This window comes from Manacus candei, unplaced genomic scaffold (assembly GCF_025592945.1).
Source record: "Manacus candei isolate 608988 ecotype Guabito, Panama unplaced genomic scaffold, ASM2559294v1 h1tg000010l, whole genome shotgun sequence".
Classification (NCBI taxonomy): Eukaryota; Metazoa; Chordata; class Aves; order Passeriformes; family Pipridae; genus Manacus; species Manacus candei.
The window spans coordinates 3,650,334-3,674,210 of NW_026138058.1; the positions used below are offsets into that span (position 1 = coordinate 3,650,334).

Here is a 23,877-nt window from a genome sequence, read left to right on the forward strand (position 1 = left end):
ATCATCATACCTGAGTACTCTTTGTAAACAAAATAAGCCTCTTTTTGTAGACTGTCTGGGTACACACTTCTCAGGAAGATGAAAGACAAACAGGTCACAAAGGAGTTTTAAATACCTGCTTTGGAGACAACTTCAGTACAATGCAGAGGCTTAGAAAAAAAAAACCAAACAAAAAACATGTTCCTTATTTACAAAGTACTATGAGATCTTAGGAGCTCCTACACCTTTACCTCAGTATGTAATTAGGATTCTCTCAGTCACATGTGCACAGGATTATAGATTTCCTTCCCTTCCCCCCCAGTCCCTACCAAAATCAAGTTTCAAGTTTGTGGACCAGATCCAAGGAGCTGGTTTCTATGCATTCCTGAGGGAGAAAGGGCTATAGAAAAGCCTTTTATTTCTGCATGTATTTCCCAGAAGGCCTAACTAATGCAAAAGGAAATGTATCAGGCTTCTTCAATGGGGGGAGGGCAGGAGGGGATTAACATGTTTCACGGGCAGAGTGTGTGCAAGTGGGGAGGGGTGAGCACTTCAGCCTGAGCAATTAAATGCAACTCTTTTGTAAACCTTACTGTAGGATATCTGAAATACCCTTTTCAACAGAAAAACCTACTCGAGTAAACGCCAGAGTAAATTGCAGCAAAAAAACAGGCTGTATGTCACAAAAAGCTACTGTGAAGGGGCACACTTGAGATGCTTATGTACATCTCTTGAGAATCACCACTGAAGCACATCAGCATCGTGAAGTTAAGGGTATAAATACAGGAGGGCATGTTTCCATTGCAAGTCAGTGTCATCTGCATGAGCAGTTTCATGCAACTGCTTGCAATGGTTTCCTCCTCCTAAACTGATTTTATACATATTTCTCTACAAAGAATATGTAGTCCCAGGTTCAGAAAGACTTAATGGTAAGATTAAAAAAAAAAAAAAAAAAAGAAAAAGGCAATCAGAAACAGAGCAACTGTTCCCTGTACTAAAATAAATAATACAGAAAAACTGAATTAGGACTCTGGCTGCTGAGGCTATTTCACTGCCAAAGTGTACCTGTAGGCAATGCACCAAGCAGCTTTTGCCCCTCCTTGTATCTCTGGGGACCCAAATCCTGAGTCCAGCTATCACAGACACTGTCAAGCAGAGCACGCTGCCCCGAGCCTCTCCTGTTCCCTTGGGGACTGGTTGGTTTTTTTATTTAAAACACTCCCCTTCCCTTTGCTAGCAAAAGCAGGACTTTAAGCAGACATAGTCTGAGTTTGCTGAAGGTACATGTTACTTTTATTTTCACGAGGAGGAGAGGCAGCAGACCACACAGCTCAAGTTAACAGTTAACATACACTTACCAACAACACAACTACTTGAAGAAGGAGGGTAGTTTTACTGCACTTGCTGGTTCAAAAATTCCTACTCTACCTGTACTTAAAAAATGTTTTCATGTATAATATAGCATGCAACTATTATAGCTGTCTCTTCACACTAAGTAAAAACAAATTCATTCCCAGAGTTAATCAACATTAATATTAGTTACAGTGTAAATAGCCTAGTATATCTAACTAGTACATTCAATAGCATAACCACTCATCTTCCTCTCCAACCCTCCCACAGAAAAGTGACAGCAGCAAAATTATTTATTTACTTAAAATCAAATAATCAGGTTGATTGTTCTAGGATCGTGCTTTTAGGTGGTGGATTACTTAGCATTGTAATTAAAACATTTAGCAAATCAACTGAAAAAAAACCTAGCAAGATTTATTACTGATTTTGCTCAATCATTTTTCCTATCATCTCATTTTACAGTATTTGAAGACTTTGGCTTTTTCAAAACTATATTCTGGAATTTAAACACTAGAAATTACAGACATTTATACACCTCTTTGTACAGAGACATCATTTCTAACAGTAACTCATTTACTTAGGGGGAAAAAAACTCCAATATGGAAGCAACTTAAAGAGTTTATCATGTTTATAGGAGAAGGTGATATGGAATAGCATGGTCGTTTGTTTATCAAGGTACTGAAAAGATCCAGCAGCCAGAAACTAATGATCAACAATAAAAAGCGCAGACTCTCACAGGGGAGAGTAATTGAAGACTGGAAATAAGATGACATGGGGGATTTGCAATCATTAGAAACAAAATGAGGAGAGATCCGTTTTCTGCATGGGGAACATGAGAGCAGTGGGCAAGGCTTGGCACAGGATTTCACTCAGTCATTCCAGAGGTCTGTGTTACTCAGGGGTTAAGGTAATTTGCTGTTCTTCAGGGAAGCACCGGGTTACTTTTTTCTTCAGGTTATCTTTTCACCTCAGACAAGCTGAAGCTCACCATCCCACCAACCTCTGTCTCAGGCAAGAGACGGGGCACTGAAGGGGCAGGCAGGACATCAACCGCTGTAAGTGCTGGGGTGTTACAAGAAAACTGATTTCCCAACCCTGCATCAGGATTTTTCCTAACTTTTACATTTTTTGGTAGTTCTACAACGCAGCTCTAGCCACAAAGCTGCAGCAGCAATGAAGGACAGAGCACAGCTGCAGCAGCAGCATGCAAGGCTCTGCAGTGTAACCCCTTCTCAGGGCAGAAACCACTCACCAGCCTCCCGTCACACGAGCTGCTGCCTCAGAAAGAGGGAACCTTCCCATCCCATGCAGTGCTCAGGAAGACTTCATGCGCGTACCTCTGAGAGACACAACAAAGATCCAGGCAGCAATCAGTCTTATGGCTGTTTTGAATACATTTCTCCATTATTCCACCCAAAACCAAACTGAAACAAAACACAACCCCCCCCCCCAAAATACCCACGCCACAGCAGAAAACAACAATTCATCATTACAGCACAGATTTCTTTCCTTATGAATCTGCCCAACCCATTACCAAGTTGGAAGCTAAACCCAAGCATCAGTACATTTGCGGAAACATAATGTCTCATCATTACAAAGCAAAGCTCTATTCAGTCAACTATCTGAAAATTATTTGGAAAAAACTTTCCTATTTCTCTTTGGCTGCATACACATCTTGGCAAAGTCCCACCTAGATTTTAAAGAAAGTCTCCTTCACAAAGCCATACTCCTTGAAGTCTGCTCTTATTTGCCATGAATCCTTTCAACACAAGTTCTCCACATTAACTCCTTCAACCTTGCACAGCATAATTACACATGTTCTCTCTGCATATTTTTGCATATTTAACTGAGAGATATTTCATGCTAACGCAAAGGAAATGTCTCAGCACACATTTATTTCATATGTTATGGTTACACTGCACTACACCATTTACTTCTCAATTTCTAGATAAACACTAGCATAGTGCAGGTGTACTTCATAAACAGCGATTGCAACAACACATAAAACACGACATAACTACTGTGACAGAACATCAGCTGAAAGTAATGCAAATGGAACTCCCCAAACTGCACACAGTAATCAAGAGCCTTCGTGAGAAATCCCATTTGAAGAAAAATCTCATTGTAGACCAGGAAAGTGATGACTGTAAAATCAAACAAATGGGAAGGTAAGTTTCAGCCTCAAGACATTGTGAAATCTGCAAGCATGCCAGACCTCAGAAGACTTTCTCTTAAAACCTCACATGGGATCTGAAGCTGTCTGGGATGGTCTGGAGCAAAAGAAAAGCGGCAGTATGTGATGTTCTGCCTGTGTTAGTAGCAATGTGTTTGGAGGAAGTCTCTTGTCCAAATTACCATTATTGGCCAAGGCATTTGTGCTCCCACTGTTGTTACTACTCTGATGTAGCCACACGGGCTGAAGGGTTATTGAAAATATACTATTAAAACTGGATATCATCTGCCAAACTGAAGTCAACAGCAAGTGCCAGCTCAACTAAGGATATTTCCTGCCTCACCAATCCTTCTCTTCATGAGACCACAATTCTCAAGCAGAGCAGGACCACTGATCTAATGCCTGGTGTGGAAGTGCTACTCTTGACAGAGTTAAACACACTCCCCCCTCTCCATGAGCCTTGTGTGTCTCAAGCCTCTGAAGGCATGGGTTGTCCCTTCAGGAAGCAATGAATCTCCACCACCTAGAAAGGTGGACAAAATATAATCAGTCGGCAGGCACTGAGCTCAAGCAGCCTCCCTTCTCCATTCTTGACTGCTTCCTAAAATATTTCACCTGCTTCTGTCACCCACGAATCCAAATCAAGAAGGCAGGTCCTATAATAAGACCAGTGAATACTCCTGAGCTTGTAACTAGTAGCTTCTCAAACCAAGGAAACAGGTATAACTTGTTTTTACTTCCCCAAGTTCCTCATGCATCCTCAGAATAACATCTGAACTTCAAGTAAACAGGGCCCTTCAGGATTCTGACCTTCACTAGATTTCCAGACAAGAAAATTTGTATTTACATGATTAATAATGTAATTACTATAATTACTTATAATAATATATTAGTATATATGTGTTAGGTACTATAATATATATTAATACAGAGATATAATTACTTCTGTGTATTAAAATCTTTAGAAAGGCACAGACTTCTTTCATTGACTGGTGCCTTTAAAGTTTAAAGCAACATTTAATATAAAAGGAGAAAATGTAAGAGGCATGAAAATTGGGTTATGCACTCACTTTACTTTAGTCTTTCACGCAAATTTGAGCACTTTACTCTGTTGAGCTTTTCGAAAATTTTCCTCCCAGTTGTAAAATTCAAACTGCAGATTCATGTTTTCCACGTAACCTAATTTCATGGTCACGAGGCTCTGGAATTCTGCTCTACACACCCCCAGCCTGGTCCTTGGTCGGGCTGTGGAAGCAGCCGGACTAACCCCAAACATTTGTGATTCCTCCAAAAGAGATCATTACTTTCACAGCAGTTTCTGTGGACCTCATTTTACACTGATGAAGGCGAACTGCAAGCAGCAACAACCAGAACAACAGCAGCTACTTTGTTCCTGCCATAAAACCATGTGAAAGTGCCAGCATCATTCTGAGTTGCTGAAATTGCCAAGTTTTACTGCACTGTGTTAAACAGCTGGGCTACAAAGCAAAGTCACAAAACTGATTGTTGGTATTTCCCTCTTCCATTCACCCTTCCTCACAGCAGATGCCAACCACTCAGTTAGCCACATTTCATTAAAAGAAAAACATGCAGTCATCTGATGCAAATATGGTAACCGGAAACCTCTCACTGTTTTAACCATTTAGTTCTTGACAGAGTGAGGAAGGAAACCTGAACACTGTCCACTTCAAACCTGCAACCACGCTTCTCCAACTGACACTTACAGCACCACTTTTGCCACTAAAAAGCTGTATTTTTCAGTACACAAATAAAAGCTGCATTATGAAGAAAATTACTCGGAAAATTCAAGGTTACTCAAGACACCAGTTATATGGCATCTGATTAGCTTAATTTAAAAAAAAAAAAGAAAGAAAAAAAATTTAAAAAGGGAAAGGGAAAGGGAAAGGAAAAGGAAAAAGCTACGTACCCAGACAGAAAATGAGGAGAGTAAAATACCAACGACAGCTACTCCAGATCAGAAGTATCATCTCTATGCTCCCCAAGCAAAGTTACACCGTGCCAGGTTTCAGCCATTCCGGAGAAAAGCAGGTCTGTATCACACACATCTCCCACGACAGATGTGACCATCCTCTCAGATCACTCCAGCTCAGTGCAGAGAAAGGCCACGTGCACCCATGAAAACAAACCTCATCTCCCAGCAGCCCGAAAGCCAAACCAAAAAAAGCCTGCTGTGAGGTAAACTGTTTCTGAAGGACCTTCCCCCACCAGGCCAAACTCTGCTCTCCTGCCTGCACACCTGCTCACTGCACACCGACCCATGGAAACCATCTCATCAGCCACAACACTTGCCAGGGAAGGCTCCCTTCCCAACAAAGATGGACTTCCTCAAGAGAAGATATCTCAAGGTACCCAGTTCTTTGTGTGTGCCATGGTCTCACTGACTGTAAAAACCTTCCTCATCTTGTACCTCACATCAGCTTTTATTTAGTCTATCTGCTGATCTCCCTAGAAAGAAATACATACATACGCTTCTTTTTGTAGCAGGAGGGAAAAAGCAATTTCAAGACATCAAGCCTCAGACACCACTGCATGCCCAACCATGACTAAACAACCCAGTAACAAAGGTTTGCTTCTCAGAATCTGCATTTTTGTCAGTGTGACAGCTTGGGTTTTCCTTCTCTGACCAAATTCAACATAAAAACCTTATTAAGAATTAACAGATTCACTTGGACCTTGACTGAAGTAATGAAACTTTCCAACACAGTAAAATAAAGAAATCTGTTAAGTGAACACAAGGTAAATTTCTTCTTAAGTTCTTAGCTTCTCAAAATGCTCCCAGATTCCCCTCCCCTTTTGTTTTCTCTGTTTCTTAATAGACAAAGCATCAATGCCATCAAAATTTAACAGCATCCTTTCAGTATTTAATAGATGCTTGTTATTAAGATAGCATAGAACATTATTCTGATGTCTTCTAAAAGGCAGATTTTATTCTTGGTTTGCCCATATTTGCTAAACAACGCCCTATTGATTTTGGATTTGCTTAGAGTGAGTTCTGTTCATTTATTCAAGTGAGCTTTTGTGATGCTCATAACCCAGGCACGGTTAAATTTTAAAAGCACAAACCCAGAACTAGTTATGTAATACATACCACAAGTTTTAATAAAAAGCAAAAGCACTGGCAAGATTTAAAAGCAATAACCAGAAAATCCAATAATGCATTCTAGAAGACAACTGAAATCTGGCCCTGTCACCCCAGCCCCCATTTATTCATCTAACATCAGCATGCCTTTGGGTAAAAAATACTGATATTCAACTGCCAGTTACTTTTATAAACACATATTATTCTCTATACATTATTACAAATCACTTCAAAGCCTGATGACTTCAAAATAGATATCAAGATTCAAACTGTAGGTTTACACACTCACAGAGTAAACAAAGCAGCCAACCCATTCAGCTACTGTTTACACAATACACACAGCATTTTTTGTGAATTCTTTACATTTAAGCTGTATGGCAACAGAAAACATACAGTACCTAAATACAGTGTACCAACAAAATAAAAAAAGACAGCTCCCCAGTAAGTCAACATGAAAACAACACCGAGGCACTTACTCAGGCATTGCTGCCTGTGGGAAACTGCACCTACGTGTGCATGTTTGTGTAGTCTCTGTGTTGACCAAGGCTTTCAGAGAGACGATGAAAACCGGTCAGAGAAAGAGATCCCTCTCCAGTGTACATATAAACACAAGATCATTTACAAATTAATCTCCTCTTAGGTAGTATGACTCATAGTCAGTTTAAGACATCTCAATCTGCTGAGTAATTCAAACAGCTTCACTGTTAGTTACGATGTAATGAAACTGGTCAGTCAGCAGTGACAACACCATGTAAACCTCTCTCATTTGGAGTCTAGATTACAGAATTTTACAATTTAAGACAATTCTTTTCCATTGCCACTAAATTATTCCCTATTGTGACAACTCATTTTCTAGATGAAGAATCTTTAAATGAGCTTTCCATTTACTCCCCCTAACAAAATATCTAAAAAAATTAATTTATTACCTGCAACTCAAGCTGCATGGCTGTTCTCAGAGCTCTATTACAAGAGCCACAGCAAAAGGTTGCCTTGAGCACTTGGCAATGGCCTGAATTTTGTCATCAAGTAATGAGTCTGCCACAAAAACAATGACCACATGGCAGCAGCCTGCTGCATATAAATCCCTTTGCTGCTTAAAACTAGATTTTGGATCAATATTAAAACGTAACCAAAACAAACCCCCTAATACTATCTGGGAAGAGTATCAGGAATAAAAAGCATCTGTGTTGCTCTCACTAACAGGATGCAAATTAGCACTAGGTTGTTTCACATTCAACAAGAATATGAAACAGAGAACACTCAGCTCTGCACACAGTCAGCCCACAAGCGCTAAATGCTTCACCATGTGAATGGGGAAAGCTTTCTAAAGAGAGATTAATACTGAGAAGCAGCAAGAGAAATGCTGCATGCTTTGGGAGTGGGCCCCCTCCCTCTCCAGCCCTGCTTACCCTTTCCTCCCATAGGGCTTCAGTTCTTGGTTAACATCTCTCTGTCTGAAAATAATTGCCTACCTCCTAAAGGCATCCTGGACAGTAACACTCCTTAATCAGCAGGAGGACAGCTGAGTGATGTGAGGCATTTCCACCTTCTCCCTGGAGTAATCACACCATCTCCAGCAGGCACTACTGCAAGATCAAGAACTAAAATGACTTTAAATGTGGTGCTCTCCCATAATGAGAGCCATATTCCAATAAGGCTGCCCTCCAAAAACCCACTTCTACTACACCAGCTGCCTATTAGGACTTAGCTTATCGATACAGCTACTGCCAAGGATCAATTAGTGCAGCCTGCATACAAACCTCAGGGAAAATACATTTGTAGAAATGAACTCAGCAGGTTTAGTATACCTAGATACATAAACACAAGCAATAATCAGCTGCATTACCTTTAAATTTTTTATCACAGTGTGAACATGGTAACAAGCAGCAGTAGGTTTGCAAGTTCTAATGCCATGGCAGAGGAAGGATATCAGTAGAATTAAGCTAGATTTACAAAATGGGGTGAATTCTCTGCACAAATATCTTAGAAAATAAAACTAGGTATCTATTTCTCAATAAATTGGAGAGATTGAGAGAAAAAACATGCTCATGGGCTTTGTTAATACACTTGCAGTGGGTGTACCAAGAAGGCAATGTGTGAATCAGAATAATACAAATTTTGGCTTTCACCAGATCAGTAACATGCTGTAGTTTCAGTTCCAGAATGAAACATCAGCATCTAGAAACTGCATGGATTGTGTTTCGTCAGAGTAAGTCACCTTTTCTTCCCCACATCAGGCATTCACTTGAAAAAGAAAATCTAGACAATCCTTATTCTCAGAGACACCAAAATCACCTTTTCTGTGAGAACACTTAAATCCCATAATTCTTTTTATCCAGTTTTCTATCCTTCCCAACTCTGCCCCCTTTCCCAACTATCCGACCTTGAAGTCCACAGCACACAGCTCATACCTGTGGCTGATACTCTTATTCCCTGCCCCACACTCATTTAATTTTGCAGGTTATCCAATAGAAAAACCAGCTTTCCCTCCTCCCCCCCGCCCCAGCATTTGGGATCCACATCTGCAGAAAGATTTAGAAAAACTCACAGGAAATAATTTTCACACAGAACAGGCGAAAGGCAAAGTTCAGTGACTGGATGCAGCAGGCTCACTCAAGTTATCTCCCAAATCCTGCTCATCCTCCTTCCTCAAGGCTCACTTTCTTCTAGTTTCAAACTATGCTGTAAACTTCAAGGAAGTGACCACTTCTCTCACTGGTGTTTATATACTGTAAACTCTTAACACACCAAAGCCCTGCCTGACTGGGGCCCTCAAATGCCACCAGAACACAATAGCCCTGGCAGTACCATAAACCCATCAATTACACTTGAGTCCAGAGCCTCCAGATTTTTGCAGGAAATGGAAATCATTAACTGTGAAAGTGAGACACACTGTCCTTTTGCAACACTCAAGCCCCTCTTCTCCACACAAAGGGAACTACCTAATTTGGACACGGTTTGATTGTTGGGATGAAAGTTTCAGGAGCCTCCATAATCACTTCCACAGCCTCTTAAAGAATCAGTTAAATCTCAGCTTTTTTCTCTCCTTCCTGAACATTTTTTAAAGCTCACATTTTCATCAACTATAGAAGATTAAACTGCTCTTGCTTCATGCCACATTACACTAACAGAAACACTTAACCCTTTTCACACAAACTCAGGAGAACAAATATAATCAAGAATTAAAATTAAAGCAATAAGTTTTGAAAATGGAGAAAGCAATCCCTGTTTTGGGAGATCGGGAAAAAAAAAAAAAAAGAAGCACTTTATATCCTTAAAATGATCAAGGCACGTTGAGAAACTTGAAAAAACATGGCAGCAATGTAAGCAGACACAGAAACCTTGAGTACAAAGAAGTTTTGCCAAGTGCTTAAAGCATTCAAGCCCAGAAGTTATTTCTTCACACGGAGCCTAGACAGGGAAGGGGAAGTGCTACTGAAAAGCTCAGGTTTTCAACAGTTTCCTGTTCATGCTAGAATACTTCCTTGATTAATTAATGTATTCCTGTATGATGCACATCCACACAACCCCCATGTCCAAAGACAGCCCTCACACGACAGGCTCTAAACCTCACTAGCACATTCTCAGCTCTGCAGATGGCCACAACAAGCTGCAAAAAGCTTCATTACTGACCCCCACTAACACGTTCTCTCCCCCTTTAGCAGTTTCAGAGTTAGGCTGTTCCACACACCTCTCAGAGATGTAAAAGCCCAAGTAGCTGACCTCAGACTCTGGACCAGATCACTCTGTCCTCCTGCCAAAGAGCTGAGCAGGGGGTCACAGCCAAAGTCCAGGCACATGCCACCATAGCCACAGCACACCCAATTCCACCTGCCACAAAGCCCAGCGCCAAAACAGGCACTTTATTCCTGTGGGCAGTCCTCTGGCTGACAGCTGGGCTGAGACACAGCCTCTCAACTAAATGAGACACGTTTTGCTGTGCATTTTATGAAATGCCAGCAGCTTTCACCCTCCCACCCCCTGCCTCTGCCACAAACCCAAGCACTGAAAGCACTAATGTAAATGGATGGTTTTTAAGGATCGTTAGGCAAAGTCACAACAAAGCCCAAGAAAAGAGATCACCACGCTGCTGCTGGTGCTGTCCTGAACATCCTGAACATGCCTTGCCTCTCATTCTATACACTTAACCCTTTGGCACACATCCCACTGTTGGTTCAGCGTGATGAGTCTGGAAAATCTGTGCCAATGTTACACATCATTTGCAAAGACAACAGACAGCTATGTGTACATTTGTTGTACACAACAGCATTAGGAATTTCAGGCAACTACAAAGCAAGCTTTATATACAATACTTCTTTGTCCTAGGTGCTAGAAATGCTATATATATAACCTGATTTATGTAAGCTATTAACTAAAAATAACAAAAATACCAACTTTACCTATGTAACTGTCTATGCAGTTTGAGATCAAAATTTAGATTAAAACAATTTCTAAGCAGCTTGGTATTGAAATTTAGACTAAAGTGATTTTCATTTTAATGAAGTATGAATTCTAAGTCCGATGGAATACACTTGTCTTTAAAAGCAAGGTATCGACTATGTTTTTATGAACTGCTTTGAAGTAAAGGAAATGAAACATCAAGAATTAAAGACTAAACTGACTTTCAGCAAAAGCTTCTCTCTTTGAGTGAAGAGCAATAATCACCCATTTTTATTACAGTTTTGGTCTTCACATTCCTATACTCAGGATGATTCAGGAAATGATGAGGCTGTTTTTTTCCAGTACAGGCAGTACCCACCTGACATTGTTCTGGCTCACAACAGTACAAATAGTTCCATCAATACATTTTCAAAAAATGACTTGCTGAAACGAACACAGTGCTTCAAAACTGTGTTTTCTCTCTCTGAATGCTGAAATTGATAGGCATCATTACTGTTCATATCTCAGCAATAAAACTTTCTTTTTCTTGTTTCCCACAGGAATCTTAATATATGCCAGCTTTAGACTGTATGGCCTATAAAATGCTTATGGCTTTACTGTCAATATTTGATTAATTTTAAGCCTAAACAAAGGTTCTTCTGTCTGTGAACGGAAGACACACTCAGAGGTGGCAAAAAAAGTAACAGCATATTGCCTGAGTAACCAAATATAGAATCTCAACTATATTTACAATTTTCAAGTCTTAAATCTCAAGGCTTGAACATCTTGAACTCTGCAACCACAAAGGATTTGCAACACCACAGGAAGGGTCTCAAAAGAGCCTGCTGCAGTCACTTGATCACATCTGAACAAGTTTTGAAGTCATGGCAGCAGTCCTGCATGGACATCTAACCAAACATTTTAATGGTGCTACTGCCTGTAATGGAAGTACTACATTGAAAATCCACACTGTGCTTCTTAATGAGACCATTAAAACATTTTTCAGAAACCAACATAAAAGCCTGCAAATTCTGAACAAAGGCTACTGTATTATCTTCTACATATGTATCTGTTCCAGACGAGCATTATCCAGACAGACTCTTCAGGATCTGGATGAACTGTTCACCAAGGCTGCCCAAACACCACAGTCTGAACACACGAGTTCAGAGCTGCCACAGCATCCTTCCAGCCAGAGGCACATGTTTGGATCATCAGGGTCTGTCTTGCATTCTGTGTACCCATCTTCAAACTCCAACATGTGCTTTCAATATTCGTAATTTTTGACCACTTGGTTCCCCACCTCTACACATCTCTATCTGCCTTTTAGGCAGTTTCAACTCATGTTATTTATCTGGACCTTGCTTGTTTTTATTCTCTTTTGATGGAACAGGACATAAACCCTTACAAAGCTTGCAAACAACTCTTCAGTACCCTAAATCAGGGGTTAGAATCTTGGCTGTAACTGATACAAAAGCTAATAAATTATGTTTCCTATTCTTAAGCATTACCCCACTCCACTCTTTGCACCATACAACAGCTATGGGAATGCTCTCCTGCCCCAGAGCAGCAGCTGACAAAACCAGCACAACTTTGCTTCTCTGGTGATAACCACTAGAACAAGACCCCCCTAGAGAGGAGGTGTTTGTGACTTTGGTGTTTTACTGACAGCAGTCTTCCATCAAAATAAAAATGACCACACTCTTCATGGGTGTAACTGTATGCACTTGCATGATGTGTTTGTGTTCAGGTGGTAAGGCAACTTGGTCCAACAGTTACTTCAGCCTTAAAATCCAACTGTTTAACTCTGGTTCAAGCTCAAAGTTGCCAAAACAATGCTTCCTCCTCTGACTATAAAAAAAAAAAAAGAAAGACACAACCCACAGCGATTAGTGCTAAACCTCACCTTTCTGATTCATGAAAGCTGAGGGAAATGCTGTAACTATGCACTCAAGTCCATCTGACATACAATCCTGTATGACCAGCATGACCTATTCTCTGCTGCTTTTATTTACATCCCAATAGTTATATCTTAACAATACAATATTATTGTTATTAAGAATAACAATAGTTATATCTTAACAATATCAATATCCATACCTAGCCTTCCCTCCAAGTTTTTTCTTTTCCTTCTCTTTTATAAAGGAGAACATCCTTCTAACTATCCAGCCCTGTTTGCACAGTCACTACAAACTTGGCCCAGTAACCAACTCAGTCTTTCAGTACCAAAAACTTCCTCAAGAAATGTTAAAGGTTTGCACATGAGCAGCATGAAGGGCACTTCATGGTCAAGGCAGAAGCAGCACATGGGGCTACTACTGACCATACAGTGCACTCAGCCTTAGCAATTCAGATGGAACAGGTCTGCAGAACTCCCTGTTTTGGCAGCTGTAGCCAACCCTGTCCATTTCAACTATCAGTCACCAACCATGAGGGCTTAGCAGCATCTATACACCTCTTCCTTCTTAAAGGAGTGAAATGACGACAAAATATTGAAGAAACTCCATATGCAGTTCCAGTAATGGCCAGCCACTTCTGCCTTCCCCTGCAGTCTGTACTGACCAGTCCAAAGCAAAACCCGACTTCAGCTATCCAAAGCAAATGCACAGAAGAAACACAGTTTTATTTCTTCCCTCTTCAGAGGCCCCTCACTGCACTAGTCCTGATATTATAGCTCAGCTCTTGGTAGCACAAACATGAAATCCACAAGCCATTCAGTATTTCTCCCCAAGGATGATTCAAGAGAAGTGATGGGCAGCAGAATTCCGCTGCTCTTCAGTAGCAACAAATTCCCAGGAAATGCTACATGGTCCATCTGAGCCTTACCCAGGAGAACACTGGACCTGAACAGGGAGCAATTTTTTCACAATACTGCTACCTGGCCGCTGCTGCATGAAGAAAAGAACACACAGGTAGGTAGAGGAGGGAGAGACGTGAAGGTACACCAAGCATAAACATGCCCTTCCACACAGCTTGCAAGCCGACAGCAAGTTTCTGCAGGAACAGCTTGCTCTCGCCACAAGCACAAGGCTTCTGTGCATCAGCCATCATATTGCTTCAGAAACTGAGATTCAGGGTACATCTCACGCTCCCTGTCTTTGAAAATAAGTCTTATTCAACAGAAAATTAAGGTTTGGTTTTTTGTTTTCCTTTGAACCCTTTTATCAGAGACACAAATCTCGTCGCATAACAGACTTCAGGTACAAAATATACTAACATAAATAGATAGCAACTAAACTGGTGGAGTGATGTTAGTGCAGCTATGATCAAAGTCAGATGGCCATCTCCAGAACATCACATTTATCCCCAAAAGTCACCTTGAAACCTAGCAGATGGGGGGGAAAGGACAGCTGCATTCCTTATAAAATCTCCACACTCCAAGGAACGTAAGTAACAGATATGGTTAAAGTAAATGATCTAGTTAAAGCTTTACATTTTTAACTTTTAAAAGGTTTTCCCCTCCTTTTTGTATCCTTAATCAAAGGTTATAAATGTGTAAGGGATGGCCGTTGCCATGGAAATATGCAGGCCAACATCCCTCTGTGGGAACCTCAAAGCTCCCTTCACTGCTGGGGTGCCATGTAATGACAGGGTCACACCAGCACCTTTGACTCCCAAAGCCCATTTATGTGCATAGAAATTAGCACAGCTGACTCCACTCACCTTCCACAGACAAACAGCAACTACTCCTGCTCAACAAATTTTTTTTCTGCCCTTGCCCATTCCCCAGGATGTGCTCCCAGACCTGTTTCAGCACCATCCTTCACACTGCAGCAAATTGATCTTCAGTGTGCACAGCCTGCTCAGCAAACACTAAGCAGAAACCTGAGAGTGCAGAGGCCATCAGATGCTTCACCTGATCAAGAGCGTCATTTCATAATCTCTTGAGAAATTTCTTTTTGCAAAGAAATTTGTAATCTGCATCCTATTCCAGGAAGATGAAGGCATAGCTATGAGGAAGAACAGAGGCAGACATGCAGCAACAGGAACTGAACTCTCATAAAAGCCAACCATTAGAGAACAGAAGATAGGCTCTGAATAATGGTTACTTTTTTCCCTGCTGGCTGTCAGTACTAAAGCAGGAAAAAATGTTCCTAAAAAACCTCAGCAGAATTCCTGAATATCAGCACATACCATTTGATCCACAATCAATTCCTGCACATAGAAGGCCCGTCTCAAGACAGATGTAAGAAGATGCTTTTTTTATCTTAAATCAAATCCAAATAGGCAAATTCAACCATTTGAGAATGTCTTCTTATCAGCATCTTAATACTGTGAGCAAATACACACATTTAATTTATGCAGTTGTGTGCAGTTGTGTGTCTCACCCCCTCTGACATCGCAATAACAAATCCCTTAAACACATAAAAGATAAGATTCCAGATGCATTTAGAGTGAATTTATTTGCATATTTGAGGACGGAAACTATTCCAATAGTGTCCACCCTCGCTGGAAATGGCTAGTCAAATATTTTTAATTACTAATATATTGTGAATCTATACATATGGGTTGGTTCCTTTGTTTTTAATTCTTTGCAGAGAGAAAACTGCACAGAGAGGGAAGCTCTTAAGCCTATATTTATTGTACAATCCCTCACAACTAATCCCAGTGCAAAAGAAGTGAAATGAAAAGGCCATCCTATGTCTCACTTACCTAGAAGATAATCAGGATAACCTTTCAAGGCAGTTTATTTGCTGAGTAAAACCTAGTCTGATTCAACTGAATAGTAAATCTGTTACCAGTAGGGCCAAGAATCTAAACATTTAACTGCAGATTTTGAACAATCCCAATAATCTCAAGAAGAAAAAGGCAGTCATTCTCTCATTTAAGTAAGACTGTATTTTAACAGCAAAGAAAAATTTAATTCTTACTTCTTAGCAAAATACAGATACTTTTTAGTGCCTTTGCAGGGGCTTTTTGTTGTTTCAGTTTCTTGGTGGGGGAGTATTACTTCTACCAAAGGTACTTATTTCCTTTACACCTACAGTTCTGATGGAAGACAAATGGTTCTGATTTCTGACAAAGGGACCCTTCAGGTAGGGTACATCTACAGCCAAATACAGATGGGGATCTGTGTGGGCATACATATGCACCCCCAGCAAATCCTTAGTAATTTTATGCAGTTGCTGAGTGGAAACAGGAGTGCCTAATTTCTTGCCTCTGGCCATTGCACTTTTTGCGAAAAGCAACAACAAATATGTGGGAGAGGAAAAAAGCTTTGAGCACAGCATTGCTCCAGCAGACTTCTGTATTCGAAATGGCCAACTAGAGCATCACTGCCCTGTTATGCAATTTTATTTTTTTTTTGAGTTTTCTTTAGGGTTGGGGATCTTTTTGTTGGTTTGTTTGTCTGGGATTTTTTTTTTCCTTTGAGAGGGGGGGTTGTTTGGGTTTTTTGTTGTTGTTGGGGTGGTTTTTTTGTTTCTGTTTGGTTGTTTGGGGCTTTTTTTCATTTGTTTTTGAGAGAGGTCAGGACAGTATGCTTGTGCAGGGCCCCTGTCCTACAGGCATATCCCCACCCTCAGCTACACTCCACCCACACAAACCTGCTGGCAAGGTCAGGGCCCTGATTATGAACTTCTGTGTGCAGACCACTCCTCTGTTTCTAAATGCTTTGCACACAATTCTTTCCAAACTCAAATTAATTACAGACTTACACACAGCAGTATCTCACAGCCCACACTGCAATGTCTGGCAAGAATTACAGTCTGCCAAGAATGTCTAAGATTGGGCTTAGAGAGAAAGGTGATAAATATTTTATAAGATCAGGTTAAGAGAATATTGATTGTCCCAAAGCCTGCCATTATATTTGGTCAAATGATCAGTACAGCCTCTTTCCACAAACTCTGTCTTCCTTACATCCTCAGGCAAGCAAGAGGAATCTCATCTGGTTTCACTGAACAGCCACGTGTTCTGCTTGCATTAACTGGGATTTCATTCCTTAAATGTGATTTAATAAATGTCTTCTGAACGAATTTCGAGCATTATGAGACGAAGTAAAAGCACAGAGAAGGGTATCTGTAAAATATCATAATGGCATACATTCTCACAAGTCAGTGTTACTCCAGCAAACAAACCAGTGTTACCCATGTGCATATCACAGTCCCAAACAACACACAGCACAGCCAGTTTAATCTCTCCTGCTATAAGAGATGACCTGCAAACCAAACATGGGAAGTAATGCATCTTACAGAGACAAATTACTAAATTCAGTGTGTCCCCACACGAGCTTTGACCAGCCTATAGCACTCTAAGCAATACAAGAGACAGCTCCTTCTGAAGTATTTAAAATTTACAAGTTTAACCACAACAAACCTAACCAAAGCCAAGCACAACTTTTGTTACCTGAATTAAGACACGGATTCAGTGTGCACTTTGTGTTTTAAAAAGTCTATATTGCTCCATTCTCTCCAGAGCACATCCAAATTGCATGGAGGGAGAATTCAAACACAAATCCAAAGGCTTGCACATCTCTAGGTCTCTTCCCTACATCCTGCATTGTTTTTCCATTAACAAACAAACTGAACTCATTATCTCGTTCAGTGGAAATGAGAACAAAGACATTCTATAAAAACAAAAAGCCTCCATGTTTCCATGCATCTCTCTGTATGTACAATGACAATGTTAATACAGTATTATTTATTAAAAAAAAAAATAAAGCGCAAATGAGTATATACAAACAATTATTTGGGGCAAGAAGAATGCCTGCTTTATACTGGGAGAAGGAGGAGAACTGAGCAGAAACACAGTTAAAGCCTGCCCTTGAAAACCACTCTTGAACAAAGCAAGAACCGTAATCACGTTTCATGCAATTTTTTTCCCCTACTCTGCCATTTGCAATGCATGCAAATCTGTGTGGACCTGGACCAAATCTGTGTGTTTTATTCAAGCACAGAGGAACACCAGACTTCCCACTCTGCCTCACTCAAGTTCTGTCAGACCTGCTTTAGCTTCGGCGTCTCTGCTGCACGCCAGCAAAGAGCTAACCAAGTCTGCAGAAGTTTCTACTCTTCTGCCTGCTTTCCCAGCATTGCCCATCTCCCTAAAAATTCCCCTGCTTTGCATGTCTCCCAGATGAGCAATCAGACGCGCTGACAAAGTCACAGTTTCCCAGTCACTTCCACATCCGTGCTCCATCCCCTACACATCTGCTCAGCATGCACAATCCTGCACAGAAAACACAACCAAGCTCCTCATAACAGAAAGGGAACTTGCCTGCCCTTGCAATGAGGCCAACAGGTACTAATTTTGCAGCAGTGTTCAATCCTCTTTGGCCTGCCTCATATATAGGCTAATACTAATTTTTTAAGAGGATCAGTGCAGAAAATGCCTGGTGGATTATGTGTTCACTGCTGTACATGAACAGAGAGAAAAAGAAATAGGTGGAAGAGCAGGCAAAGACAAGAAATTGGGTACGCTACTTTAGATTACCAACAAACTTATTCTAAACTTGATACATGGGCTTCAATTAACTTTATTTATCATCTTTAGAAAAGTTCCTTATCTGCTTACATCTATAGTCCAGGTTTTTATTATTTTCCCATCTGTTTTGTTTCCCTCTCAGGCCACAAAAACTGGCATGTAAGAACATTCTCTTGAAGTAAAGGCTGCAGTTCAGTGCTTTAAAACACTTATTTGTCAAAAATCTCAGACTTACAGAACTACAAACAACATGCATGCCTCTCGTTCAAAAAAAAGTCTTTCATTCTCCTCCACCCCATTATTTAAAAAAAAAAAAGCAAACAAAAAACCACTAACTGTACAAAAAATAAGTTTTTCCTTATTTATTCATGCCGTTTTCAGAGATATGGAGCACAACACACTTCCTACTGCAAGCACTAAGCTTCCTCATAGTGAAGGCAGGCTGCAGCAGCACCCCTAGAAAGCTAAACAGCCCTTTGCATTCCTGGTATTTTAGAGGCAGATAAAAGCCAGAACATAAAAGCTTTTTGGCCAGAATACAATTAATGCAAGAGCTCATTAATCCAGTTCTGGATAGCAAGATCTGTAACTTCCCCATCATCCAAGATGATGGCACAGATCAGTCTGAAATATGAGGTGCTACTCTTTGTAGCTGAAGAGCTGTGGTAGAAGAAAAAGTCATTTCTGTTCCTCTCACTAATTCATCCAAGACACAAAGACGAAGCCCTCATATCATAAGGAACACAATTAAAACATTTTCCACACCTAGCCTGCACAGCTACATCAACTCACAGGTGAGTTAACCCTCCAAATGGAAGCTGCAGCAGCAGCAGCCTTTTGGCATTCACAAGCTCCTCGTGGTACAGCAACTCTACAGCCATTTCAATTCCCCAAAACTTGAGACACAAGTAACATAAGTGGGACTTTCCTCATTCTTTTCAAGGCGTTTCTTCTACCTATCTACCTAGACACTCCAGCACAGGACTATGCAAAGCCAGATGAAGAAGGTCTTATAAAAGGCTGCTATATCATCGGAGGAATGACTAGCTAGACAGAAGGAGGGCGAAAGCTTCAGAGAAAGAAGAATCAAATAAAAAGCCAAAAGCACTTCCCACCTCCTTGTTTATTATGCAACTTCCCAACTGGGCATACCTTTCTTCAGCTGACTAAACACGGCATACAGCAGCTAAGTACAAGGCACAACAAAAACCAACCTCCCCGAAGTGTTTAATACTAACGTAATAATGAAAATCTGAATTCCCACTTTAAATTTCCAACACAGTAATTTATATACATGTGTGGGGAAAAAAAAAAAAAGAGGAACTTCTAATGGATAACTCAGAGAAGTTAAAGACCTGCTTTGCTTCTTTTTGTTGTCATCTTAAAATCTCCAACCTCATTGTCACGTGCCACCCAGAAAAAAATTAATGATTTTTTCTGAAACTAAAGCATTGTGAAAAATTCTCAGTCATGTCTATAGTCAATTAAACCCCAGTTTACTAAGTAGCACAGTAGATCAGCAACCACTCATGAAAAACTTTCATGGTAATGTACCTTCAGAAACTACTTTTCAACTCATTTAAATCACAGAATATGAATCCAAGAAGATCCAACATTTCAAAGCACTGAAGGCTTATAAGAAATGTTAGTCAACCCTGGCAATTATTTCAAGTTACCACTGCACAGCAAAAACTGGGATAAAAAACTTCCTCTGAACATTCAGCATAAATACTTTATTTTCTTATTATCTACAAAACCCCTATTGCAACAACTGTGGTTTGAGAGTCCATTTTCCATGGAGAAAACCACAACTAAAGCAAAAAAACCGGCAGAGTTCCAAAACAGCATAACTATGACAGAAATGTTCCAAGATTTTATTTCCATTGATTTAGAGTCCCACTTTGGAAAGTCATCCTTAAAATCAGGGTATGTCAAAACTATCTACTGACTTATGTAACACCTTTTGCAAACCAGGTGGCATATTCAAGCATTACATCTAATGCTAGCAGGCCAGACCAGGAGTCAATTTTGACATGACTTCACTGTAAGAAAACATCTAAGACAATGTATTTTAACAACAGAATGTTCATTCGACACACACCCCTCCAAGCCAGCTGGCAGAGAGGGTGAGAGTACACCCAAGAGAGAGCACAGTGCAGTCTCCAACTCCAGCCAAGAGGCCCTGGGCAGATGACAGATCCTCTCCAGCTCCTCCCCAGTAAGAGGCTGCATGAAGCAGGTAACTCTCAAGCTCAGCTGCCCAGGAGAGAGGCCAACAAGGGAAGCATCAGAGCATCCAGAACAACTCCCCTCCTTGCAGGACCTCTAAGTGGTGTAAAAACAAACACTTTGGCACGGTACTGCTGTACCCATGAGAGCAGGTTAACAAAAGGTTATCAGGTTTATACAGGGACAGGAGGAGGAAAAGGGACTAAATCATAATATACCAGCAAAGAGATGGCAACACAGCATATTAAATGAAGTCTGTGGGCACACCTCTACTTACAGTGTCCATAAAAACCTATGAATCAGTGTTCTGGTTTTGAAATAGATCCATTCACATCAAATGCTTCATTTGCTGTGGAAGTAGTGACCACCCTATAATGGCTTTCATTTAAAAAAAAAAAAAAAAGAATTAAAAACCTAGCTGTAGACCTATTTCAGTAGGTATGAACGCAAGCAGCTTTTGTCAGCAGATTCTGCAGCGATCCCTGACCATCACAAAGGGTATATAAAGTAATTGCTTCAGGGGAGGGGAGGTGGGATGGTGAAATATTTCCTTTCCAGGCCAAGAGATCCCAGTAAAGCCAGGCTTCATCTGTCGATCCGGCTCCACATTTACAAAGCTTTTTTTTTTTGTTTGTTTTTCTTTTAAGAAGATACACGTAGAAACACGTTCCCTTGCCACTCGTTTGCTTCCAGTGGAGAACTCACCTGTACCCCATCTCAGCTACAGTAAAGAATTACGAGTGCCCACCCCATACACAGCCTGCTCATGCCAGGTGGCACACTGTGCCAACACTTCTCCCTGCACAGCAGGGAATGTTTCACCCCCCATGAGCTACTCGGTTCTCTCTCCTACAATGCCCCGTTCTAACTCAGTTTGTAAACGATACTCCCACTCCCGCACGGCCTCCACATTTGCCACCCGTGCAGTCAGCACGGCTTCCTTTAGGCGCACTTGCGTAACCGCCTGAGCTCGCACGCTTTCTAATAAAAGGAGTCATTAAACAGTCCTCTAACAAAACCTTCATACAGGTATCCAAAAGGGAGTATGAGATTAGTAGCTATTTCTGAGCCTGATGGGCATAAAGCAGGCAACAGCCTACCGATAATTAGAGCAGGAATTTTATATTTTTTTAAGAGGCTTTACAACTACACTGATTTCCAGAGGCTACTAGAAATACCTGGATGTCATAGACTTAAAAGTGATGTTTCGCGTTTTTCAGCCGAAGTAACAACTCCCCGCAAGAGGTACAGGATAATAAAGACATGAATGAAGACAGGAAAAGGCTTCAGCATTAAATGAAAGAGCAGACTTGAAAAAGCCCTTCAACCTGCAGATCCATCAGGTCCCCTCCCACGTCAAGGCAGGAGCAAGCTCCTGCTCCCCTCCCTGCTAAAGGCAGTCACGTCACTGAAAGAAGCTGCAACAATGAAGTTACCACGGCTGCATTCATCCACTCAATCCTTCTCCCTTCAATGCCGACGATGCGTAGTTTTGTATACGCGGAAAACATCATCCAACAGCCCACACCTCCGGGAGCCGGCGAGGACACCCCCTCAGAATTAGATCAAGGGCAAACGGGGACAGGAAACTCTCACTTCACCCGTACCTTGCAAACTGGGCACCTCCGCGGAGACCTGATTTTAACTCTCCTGACAGCTGAAAAATAAAACAGCACACAACAGCTCTTCAGAGCACAGGCAGCCGGCTCCCCGAGCGCCCAGCGCGGCGTCCCGCTCTCCGCCGAGGAGAGCCGCGGCGGCGCTTTCCCGGCACAGACAGCGGCCTCCCCGGAGCGCCCGGACGCGCTCCTGGCAACCCGGGCTGCCGGCACTTGGAAACCGACCGCTTTCCCAGCCCCGCGAACGCGCCTCGCCTCCGCCCGCGCCGCCCCGAGCGCGCCCGGCCCCGCGGCAGGTGCGGCGGGCGGGGGCGGCGGGCCCGGGGCCGCCCCGGGCACGCACCTGGCCGAGCCGCGGCGGGCGGTCGCTGGCGCCGGAGCCAGCGGGACTCGGGGGAGGTGGGAGGAAAACCAGATTTATAAACCTGGCAGCCCTCGCTCATTTGCTGCTGCGGGAGGCTCCTCCTCTCCGCCTCGCCGCGGCCGCGCCGCGGGTGGGGGCTGCCAGCGCCCGGCGCCCCCCGCCCGCGCCCCGCCGCGGACCCCGGCCGCGCTCCGCAGGTGCGGCGGCACCGCCCGCCCGGGCCCCCCAGCCCCGCACCGACCTCGGAGAAGGGCGCAGCACGGCGGGCACGGCCAGACGCTCCCCAGCGCCCACCGCCCTGGCGCCGCCGCCACCGCCCGCTCCCTCCGCCCGCCCCCCGCCGCCGTCTCCTCCCCCCGGGCCGGCGCTCGGCCGGCCCCGCCGGGCGCTCCTACCTGCGGGGGGCTGCGGCGCTGCCCTGCACGGCCCCCGCCCGCCTCGGCGCCTTCCCCGCGGCTGGGGCCGGGCCGGCGCAGCCCCCTCCTCCCCGCGCCGGAGGGGCAGGGCGGCGGCGGGAGGAGGAGCAGCGGGAGCGGGAGCGGGAGGAGTTGGTGCCCGCGTGTAACAAGTTTGGGTTGCCCCGCAGTATGGCGGCCGAGCGCGGGGGGCGGGCCCGGCCCTGGCTGCCGGGGGTACGGCCGGGGGGCTGCACCGCCCTCGCCTCGGTGCTGCCCTGCCCTGCCCTGCCTGCCCTGCCCTGCCCTGCCCTGCCCTCCCCGCGCCCGTTAACGGCGGCGGCCCCGCGGGCCGGCCCGGGGTCAGCGGCGCGCTCTGGCATCGCCCCGCACGGCGCCTCCGGGGGCTGTGGGGCTCGGGAACCGCCGGGGCTCGGGAGCCGCCGGGGCTCGGGAGCCGCCGGGGCTCGGGAGCCGCCGCGCCTCCGCCGGGAGCGAGTGCGCTGTCCCGCAGCGCCGCCGGGCCGAGCAGGACCCGCCGCGCCTCCTCCCACCCGGTGACACTTGTCGCATTGCCCTGCTCCTCTCGGAGGAGCGTTCCCTTCCCCGTCTCGTCTCGGGCAGGATGGATCCGCTCGCCCGCAGACCACAGAGCAAACCGCACCTGGGATGCAGCCTCTCGGCGCCGTGGGAATGCGAATAGCTCGCATCGAAAGCAGACGGTGCTGGAATTATTGCACCTCAAAGACAGGCTCGCCTAGGTGCCTGCTCGGTGGTGTTAAAGGGGCAAAGAAAATAGATCAGTGTCTGCACAGGTCTCACCCGGGATCCTTCTGCTGAGTCACGGATGAGTTATTGATTACCATCGT

General features: G+C 43.3%; 1 protein-coding gene across 4 annotated transcripts in view; it reads right to left on the bottom strand.

Moving 5' to 3' along the window:
• The window catches only part of SEMA4D (semaphorin 4D), a 96,322-nt gene extending 73,081 nt beyond the window's left edge, over positions 1-23,241 (bottom strand). For 2 of the 4 annotated variants that reach the window (XM_051777328.1, XM_051777325.1), the window contains exons 1-3: positions 22,593-22,650; positions 22,238-22,287; positions 2,582-2,668 (exon numbers count right to left, since the gene is read on the bottom strand). The gene's annotated coding sequence lies outside the window, so the exon portion shown is untranslated. Of the gene's footprint in view, positions 1-2,581; positions 2,669-22,237; positions 22,288-22,592; positions 22,652-23,008 lie in introns of those variants that run through there. The other 2 variants (XM_051777329.1, XM_051777326.1) reach the window with 2 other exon arrangements.
• Positions 23,242-23,877: the final 636 nt, after the last annotated feature.